Source organism: Musca autumnalis, unplaced genomic scaffold, assembly GCF_047663935.1.
Source record: "Musca autumnalis isolate F117 unplaced genomic scaffold, ASM4766393v1 scaffold_2, whole genome shotgun sequence".
Lineage (NCBI taxonomy): Eukaryota > Metazoa > Arthropoda > Insecta > Diptera > Muscidae > Musca > Musca autumnalis.
In genome coordinates this window covers 82,829,157-82,841,117 of record NW_027411755.1, presented here as the reverse complement: position 1 = coordinate 82,841,117, position 11,961 = coordinate 82,829,157, and positions in this window count along the sequence as shown.

The following is an 11,961-nucleotide window of genomic DNA, read 5'->3' as shown; positions in this document are numbered from 1 at the left end:
TGCATACACATATGCTGTAGTATTGGTGGAAATATTATGGGCGACGCTGGTGTAGAGCATGTTGCGCCAAAGCTGTTGTTTCTTTTTTCTTTTCTATGTAAATTTTAATGGTCACCCATTCTAATGCTCAGAGATCTCTTTGTTGTGCCAATGTATACCTTATTGCAATCGTCGTTTGTTTTCCCTTTGCAATCGATTGGATAGACAACATAATTTTGTTGTTGTTTGTCAATTGGTGCTTTCGTGTTCGTGAATATTGAATTCAAAATTTTGTTGGCTCTGTATGCAAAGGTTATATCATTTTCCGTAGTTGATAATTGTCAAAGAGGCCAGGTATGTAAGTTACACTGTAAAAATGTTTATCTTTTTCTGTTTGTGAGCATTTAGTTTTAACTGCTGTGTGATTTTCTTCTCTTCTTATTTTATTGGTTATTTCGTCAATAAGTATGTTTACAATCTTGATTGGGAAGCTATTGTTTCTCAGAATGTTTGTTATGGTATATTTGTTTTTATTGAACGTCGCTGATTTGTGATTTTGGTCGCATTGTAGTTAATTATTCGCCCAGAAGACGTATCTTTTGTGTACCAATCAAAAATAATTTTTTTTATATTTTCTATCCAAGTTTACGTCTAGATACGGTATAGTTCCTTCTTTTTTCAATTCTATTGTAAATTGTATTTTGTTATGGTATCTGGTTAAAATTTGTTAATATTTTATCCGCATCGTCTTTATTAATAATTGCTAAAATGTCATCTAAATATTTGACTATGTATTTGATATTTATGTCCATAAGTTGTAGCTCAGCTAAAGTGTCGTCAAGAAGTTTATCTAATACTATATATGGATTTCCCATAGGGATTCCAAATATTTGATTGTAATTTAGTCATCAAATGCGAAGTAATTATTATCCTTTAAGCAAAATTGGAGAATTTGGAGGAAATGTTTCTTTGGAATCTCGGTGTGTTTTCTTATGTGGTCACATTTTTCCATTATTATTTTTATAGTCGTACGGACAGGTATGTTTGTGAAGAGTGAAACTGCGTCAAAGGAAACTATAATATCTGTTTCAGCTAATTCAAAATCTTTTAGTTCTTTCTTCAATTGAGTAGAGTTATTTATGTTATACTCCTTAGATATAATATTTTTCAAAATTTGGCCAAGGAATTTAGATAAATTGTAACATGGAACATTTACAGATGATACAATAGGTCGCAATGGTGTGTTTTGTTTGTGAACTTTTGGAAGTCCATAAATACGGGGGGCGTTTGCCGCTGAGCAATGTAGTCTATTCTTTTCAAATTGGTTAATATAGTTATTTTTATGCAATTTTTTGTAATTTGTTCGTTAGATCATTTCTTAGAACTTTATAGGTGTTTTTATCTTGAAAAAGTGTTTCCATTTTACTTGTGTAGTCTTTCCTAAACATTGCTACTGTCTTGTTACCCTTATATGCTTGTACTATCATGATTTCTTTATTGGTTTTGAAGAAGTTTTTTGTTCTCTTATATGTTGTAGAGATGAATTTTTCAGTTGGAGATTCCTTTTTGTTCCATTTAAAGTTGTTGACTCTGTTGGCAATTTTAGTCCTACATATTTCCTTATCGCTTTCTTCTAAATCCATTATGCATTGTTCAATGTCAGCAATAGCATGAAAAGATGAAAAGTTTGTTTTTGTTATTAGTAAGGCAAACTTCTTACCCAACGATAGTATCCTTTGCATTCAAATCAATCAATCAATATTAGTTTTGTTGTTTGAAACATAATTTCTTTCAGTGCATTTATTTATGCGTTATTATGCGTTTCTGTCAAACTCTTGTCTATTGCTTTTATTCTACTTTGTTGTTTTTGTTTGAAAGTGAAGTGATCTTCTTTGCTCAAAGTGTCTTGTAAATTAAAATCGATGCGTTGTAATATTTTATTTGTTGCTTTAATGTTTATGTTTGTTTGCGTGATTTCTAAGTTCAGAATTTTTGTGTGGAAGTTGTTTTCTATTGCTTTGTATTGTTGTTGTGTTGTTGCTAAATAAGTGTTTTACCTTCATAGTTGATTTTTTGTGTGAGTGGGAATAATACCATAGCTTCTGCATGTTAGTAGAAACGTCAGTCTCATTTTTTGTTGTATGTTATAGCCCATTTAGATATGACTTCATTAGCCGGAGTTAGCACATTATCTGGTTTTATTTGCTATTTCCAGCCAAAATCTACTAGATTTCCCATACAAAAATAAATCCTCGTATTGAGTGGATTTGTTTTAAATCTGACATAAATTCTCGTATACAACTCTGTTTTTTGCAACATGTTCCTAGAAAATACAAAAAGTTGCAAGCTGGCACAAGAAACAAGGTAGATGCATCGGTGAATTGCTACACTAAAAATAATTTAAAATGTAAAAATTTGTAAACAAGGCGAAAAAATTAAACCTGTTTTGATGTACAAAGTTGATTTTAATCAACCAAGATTAATATTTACTATTTCTAAACGATAAAATAAATCGTTTATTTATTTTAGATGGGCAAACTGCGATAAAAAATTCTTTATTTGCTCTCTAGTTAGCATTAGTAGCATAATGTGCTAACACTTTCAGTATTAAACAATAAATTTGCAATTTGACGTATGTTTTTTGAGACGAATTCAATTTACAAAAAATTCTTTTGACGTTTCAAAATCGATCGGATGGCTATTGCTAGACTCCGCATGTATTGTGAGTCCAACAATTGTTTTTGTCATATCCAACAATAGTTTTTGTCTGCTGGACAATATTATTCTCTTTTCTTGGTATTCGATGCCGAGGTGAAAAAACATTTTTGGTGAGTTTTGTTTGTATGTGTTCCCCTTTTCTTTGTTTTTTATCTTTGTTCTCTTTTGTGTATGTACACCATGAGATTCTTGTTTTTTCTTTCTCATACTTCTTTGTGTTTTGATAGTTGAGTTACACGACAATCTGAGATGTGTTTTTGGTCGTAATTCTTTTCATATTTTTTGTGGTTTTATTGTATTCGTTATGTTGGGGTATGTGTTTGGAGAATCAGCGCAATGGAGTAGTTATTTTTCTTCATTCAATTTGTCTTTTTAGTTAGACCTGGCAAAACCTGGCCATTTGTTGTGTTTGTCAATGCTCATAATATTAAGTCTGTCTGGTTACTTTCCCAGCAAAAATTTTCCAGCAAGAACTTTCTCAGAGAGTAAGGGGTTTTTGTTCTCTTTTGCTAGAAAATTGTAAAAAGTAAACAGACACCTTCCCAGCAAAAACCAGCAAGCAATCAGCTGGCTTGCCAAAACAGACAATTTGTCCGCCAATAAAGGAAGCAAACACGTTGTATTTTATTAAAAATAAAAAAGAAAATGAAACAAAAAAGTATTTTTCCACTTTACAAATTTGTTTTCCATAAAACAATACAATTAGACTATGTTATTTCCACAATAAAATGGTTTTTAATTTTCACAAACATAAATCAACAACAAATTAAAAACAGATGATTGATTGTTTTCAGGAAGAAGAAGAGCTTGCAAGTGCTTGCTAGAAGAAATTTGTCCAGCAAGAATTTGCAAGCTCTCAGTGAAAGAACTGTCAAAATGTCTCTCTCGAATCGCTCTCTTTTGCTGGTTTTTTGTGTTAACAGACGACTTCCAGCAACAATTGGTACAAATTGTTACAAATTTTAGGGTAACCAGACACAGCTATTATACGTGACATTTATACCAAAGTTATGTGGAAAGTATATATGAGAATTATATACGATCAAACCAAAATTTTCAGTAACAGGTTTTCTGGGCTGACAATAGTTTTTGTAAAAGTTCTAGATTATGATAGTTCCTACCATACCATACTATTTTCAATGATTTTTTACAATATTGAGGAATTTCACAAGTTGTTTTTTGTTTTGTATGTTTAGAGCAAACGTTGGTATTTTTGGATTTGCAATTGCAATGCTTGATCAAAACAAATTAATTGATAGAACAAAAATAGACATTGTTGTTCCAACAAAAACGAAAAATATTTTTTTTCTGCCTGTATAACTCGGTTTGACAATGGACCGGTAGAAATGAAGCAGAAAATACCTATTTTTGAGTTGTAAAGTATAAAAGCAATACAAATTTGCCATTAAAATCTAAAACGACAGGCCAGCAACACGGAGTTAGTTATAAAAGTAATGAGTTATGTACATAAATGGAAGCAGTTTCTTCCTATGACATGCCCATTTCAAAAGAATATCTTATTCGTTATTAAGAAATATTATCTGGTTAGAAGTTTTTGCTGCAATATGGAAGCGCCAATATTTAAATTTTTTTTAAAGAGATATCAATGTTGAACTGCAAATTACGTGAATTTCAAGGTACAGTGAACCGAAATTGAACAAACCCTTGTGAATGCCTTTTGAAATAAAATACACTGAGTTATTTATTTTTTAATATAATATTCTCTATATTTTTAATTCTTTTTCTTTCACTTTTTCATGTTGTTAATCGTTTCTTTGTTGTGTTGTTTTTCTTTTATTATTTTTAATGTTTGACTTGTAAGTTTCATAATTTTTATTATGTTTTTGGATGTTATTTTGTTATGTATTTTCTTCATACTTTTCTATATAATAATATATAATAATAATTAAAGAATTTTTTGTTTGGTTTTCATTTCATCTAAATATTTCAGTTAATAATACAATATAATAATAATTGTTCATTAATAATATTTTCTTTTTTATTATAATAATAATTTATTAACCATGTTGCTGTTATTTTTTTCTTTTTCGTATTTGCATTTTTTCTTTATAGTATTTTATATAATTTTATCAGTGTTAATTCTGTTTGGTATGATTTGACTTATGTTAGATTTAAATTTTTCGTTTGGTTTTCATGAGGGCTTTTATTCAATTCAAATCAATTAAATATCTTAATTGATTAAGATACATTTAAAATATTTATAATAAGTTGTAAGAATAATATGGAATCATGATGTCAGGATTTTGCTGTACTAATTAAAATATTATTTTATGATTTGAAATAAATACCGTTTATTTTAGTTAATTTTTTGTGTTTGGTTGGAAATATTTAGTTGTATTTGAAAATATTTATATGGCAAATTTATTAGTAAATCATCATAACATAACGATAAAATTGCATTGAAAATGATTGAGAGATTGATAAAAATTTATTTTTTATTCATCATTTAATAATTTAGAAAATCGTATATCCTTTATATTAAACATATAACATAAAACCTAATCGAGTTCTCGCTCTTTCTCCTGCTTTTGTGTTGTTATCCTTTTTACGTATCAATGGTTCTTTTAATATTTTTGTTATTATTTCACTTTTTTAATCATAATATATAACTGTGCGTAGTAATAATTTTTTCTGTTCTCGTTAAATTTTAGAAATAATACATAAAATATAACTATGTTATATTCAAAAGAGACTGACACAATCCCAATTTTTTAGTGGAGAAAATTAGTTGTTTTAATAAAATATTAAAACAACAACAATGGAAGTAAGCCAGACTATTTTGGAAAAAAGCTAATATTCTAAAGTGAAATATAATATTATTTGATTAAATTTTTTATTGCAATACCAAAATAAAATTCATGAAGTTCCTTAAAAAAATTATTTTAAATGAGATTTTTTATTTGTTTTCTACTATTGATATAATTGGTTTGCCTAATACCTTTAACATAAAAACAAGTATTGTATAAATGCATTATCTCATGTTTTATAGGAACTTCTTTTAAAATAAATTTAATAGTTCTTATTCCTTAATTGAATTAAAAACAAAAAAAATCAATTATTAAACCATCAAAGATAATCATTTGTTCATATCCACCTGTACTAATGAAATACTCGAAAACAACAACTCTGCCTTTAATTTTTTTTTGTTTAAATAGCATATGAAGACGAGTAATGTTAAATGAACTCAATATGTAATCCAAAATTTAAATTTTCTAAAATTGTTTAGCAATTTTGAAATCCGACCTTTCGCCACAGGCAGACGGCTCCGAAATGGAAAAAAGTGTATAAGAGAGAACAGAAAAACATGTGAAATACACAATTATGGAGTCGTTCTCAAAACTGTACTCTGGTCCCAGATTCCAATCACTACTATAGAATAAAATTCTGCAAAAAGATTAATTGCAGACTTTCGAGAAAATAGTACAGATGACAACCGTACGATCCTACAGTCTTGCTCGATCAAAGGTACAAGTGGATAATATTTGATACATGTTGAGGAATGACAGTTGGTGTTACGACTTCTATAGTAAAATATGATTTGATTTTTGAATTATCTTTGAGGTTGTTCTGCGTTAGTATTCATTGTTATAATATTATTAAAAGCATAATTATACTTCTAAGTTATATATAGCATGTAGGAATAATGTATTCAAGTGTATTATTAATGAAACGTATTTTTCCTTTAAATAGTCGATTAACATTATTTTTATGAATAACTTAATTGTGAGAAATGTGTAATTAAAATAATGTTTGAAATTTTGTAATTATTAAAAATTGATTTGATTTTAACTAAAACTTAAAAATGATGTGATATCCCAAAAAATTTGTCTTCGATACATTCCAGAAATACTACAGAGTATTCCGAATGAATGTTGAGTTGTTTTGTGTCTGTTTTGAAATACGAAAGGTTTGTTTTTGTACAGTGTCTAGGTTTGTGTATCTTATTAAAAAAAAACTTTGCTAAATCCTTTACACTCTTTATAGATATTTCTTTTGTGTTAAAATTTGTTTAACATTGTTTTTAATTACTTTTATTTTTGTTTGTTTCTTTGTAGCTCAGTCTTTTACTAATTTTTTTTGCTTTTTTAATTTTTAGTCTACCATAATAAGATTTTATATATATTCTCTATGTTTATGTACTGATCTTATCTTATAAGAAAGTATTGTTAAAAGCATTTGTAAATTTAACTGATTTCTTTTACTGAAAACAAAATAGCAGCAAATAAAAAGTAGTTATGCTATTATTTGTATCTATGTGGAAACTAAGTTCCTAGACGAGCGTATAGATAATACTGCAGACAAGAAGTTCCACCACAAAATTTGACAACCAAAGGTAATAAAATAAACGGGCAGCAGTTATCCTATCGTGCGAATATAGTTCAATTAAATTATCTAGTTCACTATGAAGTTCCAATGTATCGGTTCGTTTGTATGAAAAAAAATTACGTATGAGTGATTTTATACATTCGTATGCATGAACTAGGAACTAGATTCACCGTACTAACCAATACGTTAGTGTGAATGAAATCTAAAAAAACATTTTTTTCCAAGACAGGTGGACTATAAATCATTAAAACTAATGGAATCTCCTAACACCTGACGGGAAGTTGATGTATCAAAATGCGGCAGGGTTAAAATAAGCGGTTACAAAATGTTCTTGACCAATAAACCTCGCTGCACTGTACAACATGGAATGCACAGTCCATACCAAAGGTTAAGACTCCATAAGATAAACTGATGTACCAGCAGCATATATGTATATGTATGCTAAATGAAGAAGGACAAGGGGACACTCGAAAATGATATGTATCATTAGGTCTCTATTTATAATATCTCGATAATGTTCAAGTAGACCTTTCCCGCGGGAAATTTGTTGTTCCTTCCGGTTTTTTGAACAGATTTCTAGTCTTCAGATCATGTTAGTGTGTTAATTTTGTCCTTTTTTATTCATCCAATAACAAAAGATAACTTGTAATAATGAGAAGTCAACGTTAAAACTGATTTAATCGAGTATAAGTGTAACAGCATAGAAATGCAAGAAATTTATAATAATGGTTAACATTTGGAATGAAAACTTAACTGGAAAACCCTTCGAACAATCTGGCCATATTATCATACATATTACTATAAATTTTATATAAAATTTCTTTTGATCTTCTTCGAAACTGATATCGTTTATATTTGTTTGTCACCAAGATCTCTGTTGTAATATTCGTGACTAATTTGCAACCACTGTTCAGATTAGAGTTTCTGGTCGGGAATTCCCGTCCCGGAATTTCCCGGGAATTCTCGATTTTTTTCAGACGGGATTTCCCGGGACAATTTTTTGAAATTCCCGGGAATACGGGTATTTGTATTTTTCATTTATAAGTCTTATATTATTTGTCTTATAGTTATTTAAAGTTGAAAATATAGTGGAATAGCGATTATTCATGTCCCGATAATTCGTAATTCCCGATCATTTGTAACAAACTTTGGGTCCATAGTAAAAATCGCGATATTTCGTGTAAAGTACATACATTTTGGTCCTCTCAATAATTATTGTTTTTTCTGGATTTCGAAGTCTGTATAACCTCACATAATTCTGAACTTTATGGAGCCATTTCCTTGTTGTTCTAGTCCATAGTTTTATTAATGACATTCCTGAAGTATATAAATTTGCTAAGATATAAACTCTGTGATCGATTCGAATTGTTGTTTTCTCCACAATTATTGTATGTAATATTAAAAACTTTATAATGTGTAAGTGGCAAATCGTGTATATTAGGAATGAAAGTCAGTAATAACTATAGTATGTGTGTTCATATAAGTACGCCTCTATATCTTTGGTGCCACCGTGGTGCAATTGTGAAGCTTTGTACACAGAAGGTCAACCTTGTAAAAATCCTTTATCAACGGATTTATTCTATGATCGACACGCCCCATAAAAAGAACTCCCCATACCATTGACCTAAAAATAGAGTCGCACAGCAATCTATGATATGAAGGAAGCCTTTGCGAGGATGGTCGTGGGAAACAGCAATTTATATAATCTCCGCAAATTAGAAGAATTGGTTGGAACAGCTGTCATATATGATGTATTGGTACTTTCAAGATTTTGGCGCATCGTCGTTAATTTTGTTCCGTATTGTTGCAAAGAGATAACTAATGATACAACTGTACATATATGGAGTATTTATTTCTTTTATGTTTGTTCTCTTTCACGTCTATGCCCCACAAACTCGATTTCTCATAGTCCCGGGAATTCCCGGGTTCCCGGGAATGAGAAATTTGTATTCCCGATGTCCCGGGAATGAAAAAAAGTCGGGAATTCCCAAACTCTAGTTCAGATTTATAACAACTTTTCTTTGTTCAATAAATAAAATTCAATTCAATAAAAATTTGAATTTATATTTTATATGTATCGTAACCTTATATCAGTCAAATAATGAAATTTAAACTAAAATATTATGTGTTTACATTCTTTTGATTCTGCCTGCATTTGCTAATGAGTTGAATTTTTCGAATACGTCAAACCACAACTTTACCTTTCAACAAGAGAGGGAGGACAAGACAAAAATATTTTATGTAAAGAATACCTCTAATGACGGCATGATGGCTTCAGAGAAAATCGGTAAAAATCGGCCTTTCAGACGATTCTTTTAATTTAATAACAAATATTACGACACCTTTTGAGATAATGTTTTTTTGACCACAATAGCTGTGTCTTTTTACTTTTTCAGTTAGCTTTACTCAGTAACTTCTTTTCAGGGAGTAAGAGAGATTTTACTCTTTCACACGGAAATAGAAGAAAAAGTAACCAATACGGAAAGGAGAGAAGTCGGGTCGACTATATGATACCCTACACCACTGTGAATATGTACCCTATAGGAAACCGGGGTCATGTTTCAGCATGTCACCACTTTGGTAGAACAAATACAAGGTAAAGTTAATACTACAACAAATACAACTCGAACAACAACCACAAAGGAATTTGTTTTTGTTTGTAACGTTACTGCCAGTTGTATTTGTAAACAAAACAAGGAAATGTCTATAAATTATTGGAATTTAAAAAAGTAATAATTTTTCACATTTGGTTGAATATTTTGGAAAACATGAATGAAAATTCGTTACATTTTCACTTTTTATGTTTCCACATCATTCCACTAAATGCATAAATTCTCGCAGAAAGTAGAATTCTTGCAGAAAAGTTTGGGGTCGCTGGAAATTCACTGAAAAAGGAGAAGCTGTTTCAATGTTTTGTTTTAGAAATCAAAGAAGCACATGTTTATTAGGGCTTTATTTTTTTTAATTTTAATAAAATACCTCACATATTAACAAACGTTGTATCGCCTCTACAAGCGGGGATTTACTGCGCGGCTTATCGTTCGAATTTGGAGGAGGTTACATATCATTGATATGAATAAGTCTTTCTGGGAAATGGTTTTTTCCGAATGATATATTTTTTTTCTCAAAAAATATATGTCCCTAATGTACATCGAAATAGAAATAAATGTATAAAATGTCATATGAAATTTGGCACTAACGTTACAACCCAGTTCAGTCAGCTGTGTATTGCTGCTACCTTTTCTTATTCTACCATGACTTTTCCCTTAATAAGAAGAAGCATTGTTTATATTGACAGTTGATAGCCCTACTATGCATCTTCTTACTTTTTCTTCATTTTCTAATTGTTTGGTGTAAAATAATTTTAGCTGTTCGTGAAAAAAGTGGTTTTGTAAAAAATTAATAAAAAATTTAATTTAAATTTAACGAGTGATTAAATATAAAATATATACATAATTTTAATAATAAAAAGTATGAGCAAAAGATATTATAAAAGACAAAGAAATTGTGAGGCGGCTGACAACATTTGTGGTGAAATTTGACATTTTGTGGAACCTTTAGAGAAGATTGTGGGGTCTGACGAATATATTGCCCCGTTTCGCTGGAAATGCTGAACATAGTAATGAAATCGATTGCGAGGACATTTTGTTTGTTTATGTTTATTATATGTATATGTTTCCTCGTTTCAATTCCTAGAGTCTGATGATAAAACGTTAAAAGCAGCAGAAGAAGAAATATTTTAGAAACCAATAGAAATAATAATAGAAGAAAATAAAAAGGCGATGATAGTTCTGGCAATGAAAACGATTTCATAGTTTAATTAGAAAGACTGTTCTGTCAGTTAATTTTTTTTCTTTCGAGTGTTCCTTAAACTTCAAAATTATATACACAGTCTGTGTGTATGTGTGTGCGGTTTGAATAATATGCCAAACAATTGTAAAAACAAACGAATTGTGATTTTTAAAATTGTTTTTACAAAATTTGTATGGAAGAATTTAGGATTGCAATGAAACAATCATTTAATTATATCCACAATACCATAATGTGGACCTTGACCCTTCATTCAGTTTTCACGTTTTTGATCAAATTCCCAAAAACATTATGCCTGATTTAGACTACTCATAAATCCTCCACTGGATTTAATAAATCCAGTATACATAAATCCCGCATCATTTACATATACCATTAGGAGGATTAAAGTGACAGTCCGTTTCTTTTCGTCTACATTTATATAAACATTATATGTATCTAATCATTTGCCCAACTAGTATTGTGAAGAACTCAATTTTCTGTACAATGCTTTGCTATTTCCATTCTATTTGCTTTATTTTATACCATTCTTTCTCGGAAAATTATTATTTATTTTATGATATCAACTCAATTCGCAAACTGTAACGGATGTGTCGTAAAAAGTGCTGCCACTATTGACACCTTCTGGAAGTGTAGAGTTTTTTTTTCTACAAAACAGAGTTGTATTGGAGGATTTGTACCGGATTGAAAACAAATCTAGTCAATACGATGAATTAATTTTGTATGGTAAATCCGGTAGATTATGGCCGGATTTAGCAAATGAAACCTGATAATGGGAAAATCTGGCTAATGAGGTCATATCTAAATGGCCTATTACATACAAATGCACAAGGACATAATACCCTTTACCAGAGTGTGGTGTTGGGTATAAAAATACCAATTTAGCAAAATAACGGCTGTTTACCAAAACAAAATCATTGTCACCTGTTATTGCTTTCTTATATACACCTATTTATAAATACTTTGTCAATTTGTACTTTGGAGTTATACAAAATTTAAACACACATACACAACACATACATTGAACGCAGTAAACTTAGATTTTATGAACCTTTATGTAAATCAAAAAAATATAATTTTCATTCATTCTAAAATAAAGAAACGTTG